Source organism: Narcine bancroftii, chromosome 6 (assembly GCF_036971445.1).
Source record: "Narcine bancroftii isolate sNarBan1 chromosome 6, sNarBan1.hap1, whole genome shotgun sequence".
NCBI lineage: Eukaryota > Metazoa > Chordata > Chondrichthyes > Torpediniformes > Narcinidae > Narcine > Narcine bancroftii.
The window spans coordinates 65,974,634-65,988,006 of NC_091474.1; the positions used below are offsets into that span (position 1 = coordinate 65,974,634).

A 13,373-nucleotide genomic window follows, 5' to 3' on the forward strand; every position below is an offset into this window, starting at 1 on the left:
GGTGAGCCTTACATCAGTAGTGGGCAAAATTATGGAATCCATTATTAAGGATGTAATAGCGGAGCATATGACTGTCTGATCCCTTCTCTGCTAGTCATATTTACAAAAGGTAAATCGTGCTTGACAAATCTATTGGAATTCTTTGAGATGGTGACAGGTAAAACAGATGGAGGAGAACCAGTGGATGTGGTGTACCTGGATTTCCAAAAGGCCTTTGATAAGGTCCCACATAAATGACTGGCATGCAAAATCAAAGCTCATGGGATTAGGGGCAAGGTATTGATGTGGATTGAGAACTGGCTGGCAGATAGAAGACAGAGAGTTGGGATAAATGGCTCATTTTCTGAGTGGCAGGCGGTGACCAGTGGGGTGCCACAGCTGTTCACAATTTACATTAATGATCTAGATGAGGGGATTGGATGTAATATCTCCAAATTTGCAGATGACACTAAGCTAGGAGGGGTTGTGTGCATGGAAGAGGGGGTCAGGAAGCTCCAGTGTGATTTGGATAAATTGGGGAACTGGGCAGATACATGGCAAATGCACTACAATGTGGATAAATGTGAGGTTATCCACTTTGGTAATACAAACTGGAGGGCAGATTACTATTTGAATGGCAATAGATTGGGAGATGGGGAAGTGCAGAGAGACCTAGGAGTTCTTGTGTATCAGTCACTGAAGGCGAGCATGCAGGTACAGCAGGTGGTTAAAAAGGCAAATGGCATGTTGGCCTTCGTATCAAGAGGGTTTGAGTATTGGAATAAGGATACCTTACTGCAGCTGTACAGAGACTTGGTGAGACCACACCTGGAGTATTGTGTGCAATTTTGGTTGCCTTATCAGAGGAAGGATGTTCTTGTAGTGGAGGGAGTGCAGAGGCGATTCACCAGGCTGATACCTGGAATGGCAGGAATAACTTATGAGGAAAGATTGCATAATTTGGGATTGTACTCATTGGAGTTTAGAAGATTGAGAGGGGATCTCATAGAGACATATAAAATTCTGGCAGGACTGGACAGAATGGATGCAGAAGGGATGTTTCCAATGGTGAGGGAGTCCAGAACCCGGGGCCATGGTTCAAAGATAATAGGCAAACCATTTAGAACCGAGATGAGGAGGAATTTCTTTACCCAGAGAGTGGTGAATCTGTGGAATTCATTGCCACAGAGAGCAGTAGAGGCAGGTTCATTGAATATATTTAAGAGGGAATTAGATCTATTTCTTCAGTATGAGGGAATTAGGGGTTATGGAGAGAAGGCGGGGACGGGGTACTGAACTTTAAGATCACCCATGATCTCATTGAATGGCAGAGCAGGCTCGAAGGGCCAAATGATCTACTCCTGCTCCTATCTTCTATGTTTCTATGTTCCATAGATACATAGCAATAAAATAAAGCATTAACAAATCTTGTAAAGCAATACAAATAGTACTGAGATTTATGTTACATTAAACAGAAAGATAAAAAGAAAAATATACTAAATATCTAATTCAATCCCCTCCCTTCGGAGGTGATTGTCTACATAAACAGTCCACTACTAATAATAAAAAAAGGGAGGTTGTACCGTTTGTGCTACGTGGGTGTGGAGAAGAACGACATGCACACTAAAGCCTTGAAGTTGCACTGGCCGTTGCATTTATAAGGGCCCTAGGCGCTAACCTCAGGGCCCCACAGCATCGAAGCGCCAGCCTGGGATTGGCTGGTGTTCCCACCACAGTTCCCCGTCTTCCCACCGTGCGGGAGGTCACCTGGGACGACGGCCAGTGTCACCTCCACAGGTCCATTCGTTGGCCATTTTGTGGGTCCATGTGCAGGCCGCTACAAGGTAAACAATGGGTTCAAAAACCAAAAACTGGTTAATTGTACAAATTTTGAAAATAATTAAGAAAAGAAACCCCATAAAGAAACTAAGTCAAGATTCATTTCAGTCGTGGAACATCTAATTTTTTTTCCCCCAAGGTCAGATACGCCCTATATCAGACAACCATTGAGTGGGAGGGGCAGAATCTTCCCATCTCATTAAAATGGCCCTTCTAGCGAAAAGGAAGGCGAAGGCAACGACATGGGATTGTAAAGCAGTCAGAATTAAACCAGATGACCAAATATGCACAATCTTGTGCACAGACTGCTCGTCTCCTCATGACTGCACTTGAGCTGGCTAAATTAATTTTCCTACTGGGGAAAAAAGGAGCAATGAAGCAGATGATGTGTATTGAAGGGTGTATTCTTTCAGTCGAGTTTCTGAATTTTGACTTCTTTTATTACTGCCACGAGATGGAAAGCTTCAGTCGTTGTTTGCAGAGTTGAGTCTGTGATGCACGGGTTCAGCAGCAGCAGAGAATGTGACTGGCTCAGGGTTGTACACTCCTCCAAATGGAAAATTGGTATGAACTATCAGTTCCCTTAACATACTGTAGGTATTCAATGATCTCAGATGTGCGCAGTGTTACGAGCCCAGAGAATCCCAAAACCCAGCAGCAATAGATATTCACCAAGATAAATGGTTACTTAAAGAAAAGTTGCTTTTAATTATCTTTAAACATGAAAATGGAATCACACTTTAACTTATCACTATTGGCTTAACTAATCTAACTTAACCCTCTTCTAATTCTAAGTGCACGTGTCTGTAACGTGTGTGTGTGTAAGTTCAGAAAAGTTCTTTGGTTCACAGTCCAATATCACTTCTCATTCCTCCAAGTTCACTGGTTGCAGGCAATTCTTATATTGAGCACAGAATTTAACATGTATAAAGTTCACCAGGCTTTGGTGCTTGAAAGGTAAATGTTTACTGCTCAGGAAGGTTCTTGTAGGGTTTGCAGAGAGAGATTTGTTGTTCCAGGATTTCCACAACTGAGGTACCACCGTTAGTCACCTCAATGTCTTGCTGATGAAACTTGCCCCATCAGGGTTCTCCAGATGGTAACCTCTTTCTTTCAGGCTAGCACAGAGTTCCTTTCTGTTCCTTTTATTCCAAGAGTAACATCAGCTAGATAGCACTTCCAGCCATCCGCCACTCTGGAGCTTTCTGTTTCATTTCCAACCAGCTTCTCCTGCTGACACTGTTCATCTCTCTCTCTCTCTCTCTCTCTCTCTCTCTCTCTCTCTCTCTCTGTCTCTCTCTCTCTCTCTCTCTCTCTCTCTCTCTCTCTCTCTCTCTCCATCCTTCTCTCTCTCACTTGCCAAAACCCCCTCCTTCTCCAGCAAACAATAGGAGTTAGTCTTCTGCTCCCATCTGTTGTTTTTAGGTAAATAAGAACCCAGGAGTGACCTTTGAGTGAGCACTTTGCAGAAAGGTCAGAGGTCTTATAAAAATGTTCAACACAGACGACCTGTCTCCAGTCCATTAATTTCATGACATCATTTCAATTAGCACCTACTTGTGAAATGTGCACAGCATTCTCCGTTGTTTCTGTAAAGTCACTGAATATGAATTCTTCAGTATTTCAAATAAGATCTCTTTTAAAGTGTGTGCATGTAACCTACTCTAATTTTACTAATTTATCTCCCAAATACATTTCAAAATATTCTATCACAACCTGTAAAACCACTTACTAGATTCTTAGTGCCTTACCGTTTACTGCGTATATCCTACCCTGGTTTATCCTTCCAAAATGCAACACCTCACTCTAGTCTGCATTAAATTCCATCTGCCATGCTGGTCCAGCACCTGCTGCAAGGTTTGAAAGCCTTCCATGCTGTCCACTGCATCCTCAATCTTTGTGCCATCTTCAAACTTGCCAAATAACTACATTAGAGATGACCTCCAGCGATAAACCCAGCACCGATCCCTGAGGCACACCTCTGGTTACAAGTCTCCAGTTAGATCGGTAGCCTTCCAGATTTCAGATTTATTATCAGAGCATATACATGACATCACATCCAACGGTGAGATTCCTTTTCCTCTGGGCAAGGCAGAATTACCATTTATTGGTCATGCAAATAACAACTGTACACAAGATACACATGTAAACAAATAAAGAAATGTAAATAACTGACTTCAATACAGAGAGGGGAAAAAACATAAAGTGGACAAGTAAGAGTCCTTAAACGAGTCTCTGATTGAGTTTATTGCTGAAGAGTCTGATGATAGAGGGGTAGCAGCTGTTCCTGAACCTGCTGGTAGGAGTTTTGTTGCACCGATACCTCTTTCCTGATGGCAGCACCAAGAACAGAGCGTGTGCTGGGTGGTGTGGATCCTTGATGATTGCTGCTGCTCTCCAAAGGCAGCAATCCCCATAGACGTTCTTGATAGTGGGGAGGGTTTTACCTGGGCTGTGTCCACTAACTTCTGCAGGGCTTACGCTCAGAGATATTGGTGTCCCCATACCAGGCCTTGATGCAGCTGGCCACTTCCAACAAATATCTGTAAAAATCTGCCCGAGTTTCCAATATCTTACCAAAACTCTGCAAACTCCTGAGGAAGTAGAGGCGCTGACGTGCTTTCTTCACGATGCCATTGGTGTGTTGAGTCCAGGAAAGATCCTCCACATTAGTGATTCCCAAGAACTTAAATTTTACTCATCCTCTCCACCTCTGATCCCCCAATGATCACTGGATTGTATTATCTCTGGTTTTCTCTTCCTGAAATCAACAATCAGCTCCTTAGTTTTGGTGATATTCAGTGTGAGTTTAATTGTTGCTGCACCATTTAGCCAAGTTTTCAATCTCCATCCTGGATGCTAACTCATCATTCTTTTTTATATAACCACCTACTGTGGTATCGTACGCGAATTTGTAGATGGTGTTGTATAGGTGTAAAGTGAGTAGAGCAGGGGGCTAAGAACTCAGCCCTGTGGTGCTCCGGTACTGATGGAGACTGTGGAGGAGAAGTTCTTACCAATCCTCACTGATTGTTGTCTGGACATGAGGAACTCCAGTATTCAATTACACAGTAGAGTGTTGAGTCTCAGATCTTGGAGTTTGCTGATCAGTTTTGAGGGGATGATGGTGTTAAATTCTGAACTGTTGTCGATAAAGAGCATCCTAATGTATGCATCTTTACTGTCCAGGTGTTCCAGGGCTTTGTATAGAACCAGTGATACGGCATCCGCTGTAGACCTGTTACTACGGTAGGTGAACTGGAACAGATCCATGTCACCGCTCAGACAGGAGCTGATCTGCTTCATCACCAGCCTGTCAAAACACATTATCACTGTTGATGTGAGTGGCACTGGTCGACAGTCATTTAGGCAGGTTACTACACTCTTCTAGGCCACCAATATGATTTGAAGCAGGTGGGTACCAGGCCCCGCTGGAGGGAGATGTTGAAGATATCCGTGAATTCCTTGGTAAGTTGGTCAGCACAGATCTTTAATACATTACCATGTACCCCATCTGGGCTGGATGCTTTCCTTGAATTCACTCTCCTAGGGACAACCCATACGTCATCCTCAGATACAGAGAGGAGACAATCAGTAGGGGACCTGGGGGTGCGCAGTGGTGGTTCTTGCTTTTGTTGTCGAATCAGGTGTAGAAGGCATTGCGTATCAGGAAATCATTCTCTCTGGTATCTCCTGCAAAGTTCAGTTCCAATCCAATTTCAGGGAGGGGATTCTAGAACTTTAGGGCCTTGGTCACATGACAGATGGTCACAGTCAGAATTTTGGCAAGTTATGCCCATGTGCAAAAGGAAATGACCATCCCCAACTAGATGGAGATGAACCCCTCCCCTTGACATTCAATGGCTCAGGCAATGCTGAGTGTCCCATAATCAATAGGATTTACACTCATTTGAAAAGTTATAATCAGATTTAGGATGGTCAGCGTAGCTTTGTACAATACAGGTCATGTCTTAAAATTTGATTGTTTTTGAAGAGGTTGGAGAAATGTATACAAGGATAGTATGACTAAGATGTTGATTAGTACAGTATAATTTTTTACATCAATTATATTTAACCCCTCAAAAATTAAATTAATTTAATTTAATTTCCTCAGATTTGTGTTTTCGATGTGGAGAAGAGATGGGCACTTTTTCATTTGATTTGGACCTTTTCTAAAGTTAAGACTTTTTGGGTACAAGTAAAATTATTTTTGGAGAAAGCATTAAAAATGAGTCTTCTATTTGATTCAATGTTGTTTTTATTCGGGGATATTAATTTGGTTGTTTTAAGATTAAGATTGAATATGTATCAAATTAAATTTCTACGTTTAGCTTTGCCTGTTTTTAAAAAATGTTTGTCCATTACTTGGAAATCTGATTTAGTTTTAAAAATGCAAAGACGGCATCCTGAAATAAAATCCTGTATTTCTCTAGAAAAGATAATGTATCATTTGAGGGATAATTTTTTTTTTAAATATGAAGCCCATATCTAAAAATTCTTGGTTTGAAGATTTAATCCCCCAACCCGTCCCGGTGGGCGTCTTGGTTTCCACAGCTAGATAACTGAATGTTAGTGGGTAGAAGGAGGAGGAGGATAGGTATTAGTGGGGAGGATGAGGGAGATTGGGTGGTTTTTTTTTTCAATTATATACTTTAAGTATGAATATACTACAATTTATGCTATATGATTTAAAAATTATAACTAAAATAGTCAAAAAAATAAATTTTTTGAAGAGGTTAATGAGGGTTAGGTGGTGTCTGTTGTCTCCATGAAGATTAGTCAGGTATTTGACAAGGTATTTGATGATCGGCTGATCCAGGATGTGGTGCATTTACGGAATTGGCTGGCCCATAGAAGACAGAAGGTAGTGGTGGAAGGGAATAATTCAGACTGGAGGCCTGTCATCAGTGGTTTGATCGATGTTGGGACCCCTGTTGTTTTCCATAGGTTTAAATGGCTTGAATGAAAGAGTAGGTGGTTGGTAAATAAGTTGCCGATGATATGGAGACTGGTGGATTTGTGGACAGTGTAGAGGGTTATCAAAGAATACAACAGGATGTAGATCGATTACAGAAATGGGCAGAGAAATGGCAGATAGAGTTTAATCCGGACAAGTGTAAGGTAAAGGGAGTGTGTACAGTTTATGGTGAGGCTCTTAAAAGCATTGATGAGCAGAGGGATCTGGAGGTCCTTAGATCCTTGAAAGTGGCCACACAAGTAGATAGGGTGGTAAAGTCAGTGAATGGTAATATATGACAATCAATCTGAAATCGGACATCATGTATATCACAGGCATGTGGACCGATGGGCCTGTTTCTGAGCTACGCTTTTCTGGTATTCTCATGACAGTGCAAGGCTGGGTTTCACATCCAGAAGAAAAATGGAGGCATGAAAATGTGGACTGCAGAGGCTAAAGACGGACAGGCTGATCTTGGCCCCAGAATCGGGGATCGTTTACTGCCTTACAGTTTAAGAGGATCAGGATTTCTCTGAGCAGCTCAAAGATTCATTCATATTAATTTCCCACATCCTTTTTCTTTCTGAGCCCTTTTGTGTGGCTGCTATGAATTTGGTGCAATCTGCTTCCAGCTCCAGTCTTGTTTGAATCCTGGAATAGTGCAGCCAGAATTCATCAATACATGCATGATGACCCTTGTTCAGCCCTCATCCTTCTCTGCTTTGTCTGTCTAAGTGTCCCTTAAACATAAACCGCTTTCAGGTGCTCGGACACAGATAATGCACCAGCAGACACAGCTGGGGGAGTGCAGCTAGGACGCTCAGGTGGCCGCGGAGAAGATGCCTTTCTGTCACCTGAACGTACCAGCTGAAGGAGAGCCACATCCGAGCGAACGCTGGCTCCTGTGGACTGTGGCCATAGTCCCACTGCTGCTTTCAGGTGGAACGGGGGATTCTCAGAGCCAGAGATTATGCCTATAGGAGGAAGGTTAGTTAAGTGCTCCTTCTGGTCGGGTTCTCCACTTTCAGGCAGCCTCTCAAGAGCCACATAAGGGTAGAATATGCAGCTTTACATCGGGGTATTTTGGCCACCTGAAAGTGCTGACAGAAATATTTATCCAATGTCGATGTTCTGTGATGCAGTTCCTCTTCCCCAACCTCCGTGATAGCTTGCCTCAAAATTTGTTTGGTTTTTGAACTTGAAGACACTTGCTTTGTTTTGTTATGTGGAAAAACAGGTAGATGTCTCAATAAAAGGGGTGTGGGTGGAGAAAGGGGGAAAGAGCACAGGGTAACAGGTGAGTGGTGGATAAAGGTGGGAGGGTAGAAGAGACAGAAGCTGAGAAGTGATGGGGAGGGTCAGAGGGCTAAGAAAGGTAAACACTGTGATCGGAGAAGGAAGGGAAAGGGGTGAGGTGATGGAGGAAGGGAGAAGGGGTGGGATACTCCTTTATGCAAAACTTCACGTGAATTGTAGGGCCATTTACTGTACCCAGTCCTCCCACTGTGGCCTTCTCTATATCGGGGAAACTGAACGTGGACTGGGAAATCGCTTCACTGAGCACCGTCGCTCTGTCCGCTGCAACGGCAAGGAGCTACCAGTGGCCAACCATTTAATTTCACAGACGGACATGTCTGTCCATGGCCTCGTGTCAAATTGAGGCCACCTGCAAATTGGAGGAAGAATGCATTATACTCCGTCGGGACAGTGTCCGACCAGACGGCATTAACGATAACTTCTCCAATTTCCTTTAAACCCATTTCCCGAGTCTCTCCCTTTCCTCTGCCTCCTTTCCTCCACCTCCCCACCCTCTTCCTTCGGAGAGCTGCCCTCTTCCCCCAATCTTTCTCTTCAACCCTCCCATCTGTATTCACCTCTCACCCTGTAATCAGCGCGCTTCCTCTTCCCCCACTTCTCCTCCCCCTTTTTCTTTATTTAGGTATCCACCTGAGGAAAGGCTCTGGCCCAAAACGCCGATTGCCTTTTACTTCCTCTGAATACTGCTGTACCTGCTGAGTTTTGAATAGACCACACTGACCTTTTAAGTTGTGTTTCATACAAGAGGTGAGATCAAACCTCCATTCTAAAGTGTAATTTGAAAGTGTCCTTTCAACAATTAAAGGAATGGATCTGTCTCAGCTTGCTATAATAGAGAAGATGGATTGATACAATTCTGCTGCTCTCACTCTGGAGGTTGTAGTTCACAGTGTGAGTCAGTTCGAAATGGTAGTTTGAACCTGCTTTGGGACTGAATCAAGGTTCGCACGTCTGATAAGAATGTCCTCAACTGCCACAGCTTGGAAACAGTCCTTTCTGTGCACATGTTCATGCTGGCCAACAGGGTCCACCTGCATCATACCATGGTGCATTCTGCAGCCTTCGACATTCAATCAGATGCTTGTCGTTGGGAGACTCGGAATCCACTGCCACCTCTGATGGAGAGGGCCGGATTTCCTCCAGGTGGAATTATCCTTCATCAGAAGCCCTTCAAAACCAGCTGCCCCTCACTGCGCTGATTGGAGGAAGTTTCTTGCAACCTCCCCGGCTCCCCGGAACTGAAACATTCCATCTCGAGCAACATGCTGGCGAACCTCCTCTGCTCCCATCCCTGTGCAGTCGTGCACTTTCTCCAGTGTGGCCTCCGCATCAACGCCCAGTATCCCAGCGGTGGCCCGCCCTGTGTCTTATTAAGTTGTCCCTGATCGTTACTCAATGGGCCAGCCAATAATGGCCAGTATCACATGCACCTTCTTAACTCCTTGCCCACCTGTGCTGCCACACTCTGGAATCCCTGGTCTGGCACTCCAAGGTCCCTTTGTTTCTTCAGTATTTTCAAGTTGAAGCTCAAGTTTATTTTCATCTGATTGTACAACCCAACGAAATAGTGATCTTCAATTCTCGGTGCAAAAACATACAAGCATAACACATATATGCACAAAGCAATACGTATACAGTACATACTACATCTATAAAAATAAAAAAATATTGTTAAATAGACAGTAGAGACTGGGAAGGTTTGTATGAGTAGGTCATCGGTCGTTCAGCAGTCTCTCTGGCTGTGGGAAGAAGGTGTTTCTCAGCCGGGTGGCTCTGATAGTCCTGTATCTCGTTCCCAATGGGAGGAGCTTGAAGATGCTGCGTGCAGGGTGAAAGGGGTCCTAAAAGATTTTGTGAGCCCTCTTCAGACAACAATCTTGGAAGATGATGTCAATGGGGGAGTGGATTGACCTCCGATCCACTTCTCTGCAGCAACCGTACCACAGTGTGATGCAACTGGCCTGGACGCTCTCAATCGAGCTCCTGTAGAAGGCTGACAGGATGGTGGCCGGTCGCCTTGCCATCTTCAGTCTTCTCAGGGAGTGCAGTCGCTGTTCCACCTTCTTGGCAAGTGAGGGGATATGTGTTCAGGATAGGTCACTTGTTAAGTGGACTCCAAGGAACTTGGTGCTCTCCACTCTCTCCACTACTGTGTAGTGGAGGGTGGTCGTCCCTGATCCTCCTGAAGTCCACAATTATCTCCTTTAATTATGTCCACGTTGAAACTCAGGTTGTTATTTTTGCATCATTTTGCGAGATTTTGCTCCTTCTCTGTATTTTGTCTCATCAGTGTTGCTGATGAATCCAACGACTGTTGTGTCATCACCAGGGTCTCCAATCAAAATTGGGTGGGAAGTTTTGTGCATTACAGTCCTATCGATGCAACATTTAAAAATCTTTAGGTTCATCTGTGTCTTAAATCTTTAAAGTTATACCTGCAGGCAACCTTGATGGAGCTGGATCTGACTTTGCAGTCGTGAACAGGAGTGGGCCGAACACTCAGCTCCAAGGTGTGCCACTGTTCAACGTTAAGTGTGCGCGATGTTCTGCTGCCAACCTGGACAGATTAGAACAGAGAACAATACAGCACAATACAGGGCCCGTATTGTTGAGGGTTCTTTAACTTCCCAAAGTTACTTGTGCGTGAAGAAAGGTTGATACAAAATTTTCTTTGCTTCACTCTATTTTATTTCCTTTTTTTTTGCCCAAGTAAATCAGTCACAGTTTTGAACAGTCAATGTCTACCTTGGCACGTTAACGAGGCAGAAACCTTGTTTGTCATCTTTCCTCAAGAGTGACATATCCATTGGGAAAGCTCAGAGCCAGTTTAACTCCACCGTGCTTCCAGGGAAGGCAAGGGAATGAATAGGTGACGTTCTGGCCCCCAGTGATGTTATTTCTGGAAATAATAGGGAGAAATTGCCCGCAGAGGAATGGTGGGGGTAGATGTTACAGGAAAAGAAAATGGTTCTTGTGTGAATGGTATTTGTGCAATCTTTGGCTTGGCTTCGCGGACGAAGATTTATGGAGGGGGTAAAAAGTCCACGTCAGCTGCAGGCTCGTTTGTGGCTGACCAGTCCGATGCGGGACAGGCAGACACGATTGCAGCGGTTGCAAGGGAAAATTGGTTGGTTGGGGTTGGGTGTTGGGTTTTTCCTCCTTTGCCTTTTGTCAGTGAGGTGGGCTCTGCGGTCTTCTTCAAAGGAGGCTGCTGCCCGCCAAACTGTGAGGCGCCAAGATGCACGGTTTGAGGCGTTATCAGCCCACTGGCGGTGGTCAATGTGGCAGGCACCAAGAGATTTCTTTAGGCAGTCCTTGTACCTTTTCTTTGGTGCACCTCTGTCACGGTGGCCAGTGGAGAGCTCGCCATATAATACGATCTTGGGAAGGCGATGGTCCTCCATTCTGGAGACGTGACCCATCCAGCGCAGCTGGATCTTCAGCAGCGTGGACTCGATGCTGTCGACCTCTGCCATCTCGAGTACCTCGACGTTAGGGGTGTGAGCGCTCCAATGGATGTTGAGGATGGAGCGGAGACAACGCTGGTGGAAGCGTTCTAGGAGCCGTAGGTGGTGCCGGTAGAGGACCCATGATTCGGAGCCGAACAGGAGTGTGGGTATGACAACGGCTCTGTATACGCTTATCTTTGTGAGGTTTTTCAGTTGGTTGTTTTTCCAGACTCTTTTGTGTAGTCTTCCAAAGGCGCTATTTGCCTTGGCGAGTCTGTTGTCTATCTCATTGTCGATCCTTGCATCTGATGAAATACAACTAAAGTAAATAGCAGGGAAGATGAGCATTGAATCTCAGAGAGGGCTTGTTTTATGTAGGTGCTATGAGTTAAGCAAGGCAATGAAAGCAAACTGTCCAGTTCAAAATGTCAGTGGTGTCATTGTTATAAAAGGGTTTCTTCTTGGTCACTCTCCATCCACACTGAGCAATGTGTCTGTCTAATCCCAGAGCCCCAGGGGAAAACCCACGCACACGCGGGGAGAACGTACAAACTCCTTACAGACAGCGCGGGATTCGAATCCAAGTCGCTGGCGCTGTAATGGCATTGCGTTAACCGCTACGCCAACCGTACTGCCCTGACTTGCCTTTCTCCCTCACTTTCTCCCCACCCTTCCCATTTGTCTCTCCAACCCTCCCACCTGCTGCCCAACGCACCATCATCTCTTGACCCTCTCCCCCTCCCCAGCTTCTCACCCCCTTCAGGTAAGTAATATCAACCCATTCTTACTGCTGTCCCAATAAAGGGCCCTGACCCGAAACACGGACTGCCCATTTCTCCCCACCAGATGCTGCCTGACCCAGTGAGTCCCACCAGCAGTCAGCACAACAATGTGGATAGAGGACACTGCCAGCGTGTCTGTGTCTAATTCCAGTTCAGAAGCTCATCTCCCCCCACCCCCCACCATCGTAACAGTGCAACAGAAGCAGCCTCCTTCGACAAGACAGTGCGGTGGGTGGGGGGGGGGGGGTGGAACAGGAACGTAAGGGAATAGATGAAGCAGGGAGAGATGAGGGATGATGGACTGGTGAGGAGGATGAAGAGCAGAGTTGGCAGGCAGAGACCATCGGTGGGCAAGAGGCCAAGAAGGAAGAGGAACAAAGGCGAGGAAGGTTAAATGAGACGGTGTGAAGCTGGAGGGCGACGAGTGCCAGCCAAAGGAAACAGTACTGGAATCTGATGAGTCACGAGGCCTGAAGGAGACATAATGGAAATGATTCTGGGAAGGCGAGGTGAAGGACAGATTGAGCAAGGTGGGATCGGAAGGGATGCAGTGGGTGAAATGTCAGTCAAAGAGTGTGGCGGGGGGAGGGGATGGAAATGCGGGTGGGGAAGGGAAAAGAACAGCAGTGGATCACAAAAAGAGAGGGGATATTGGATGAAATTGGAAAATTTAGTGTGGGAGAACGAGATTCATCAGTGGGCTGAACTGGGAGGGCAGAGGCCCTGGCAGCATTCCTTTGATTTCCCACTCCTCTGTTCTCTCTCCCATCCATATACCCATCCAAGTTCTTCTTAAATGCCTTTGCTACATAAGGAACGTTGAGTTTCTCCAGCACTTTTGTGTATTGATCCTTCTCTGTGTTGCAGCCCATATTTTTCTTGCAGTTACATTCCTATCTAAGAGACTTTTGAATATCCCTGTTGTACCAGCCTCCTCCGCCACCACACCTGGCAAAGTATTCCAGGCACCCACCAGTCTGTGGGTTTAAAAAATTTTTTTGCCTCCGACAACTCCCCTAAATGTTCCTCCACTCACCTTAAACCAGTGGT

The 13,373-nt window shown here is 45.3% G+C and overlaps 1 protein-coding gene across 6 annotated transcripts in view; it reads left to right on the top strand.

The window, feature by feature from the left end:
• The window catches only part of arhgef10 (Rho guanine nucleotide exchange factor (GEF) 10), a 266,890-nt gene that overhangs the window by 199,736 nt on the left and 53,781 nt on the right, over positions 1 to 13,373 (top strand). The gene's annotated exons all lie outside the window — the stretch shown is intronic.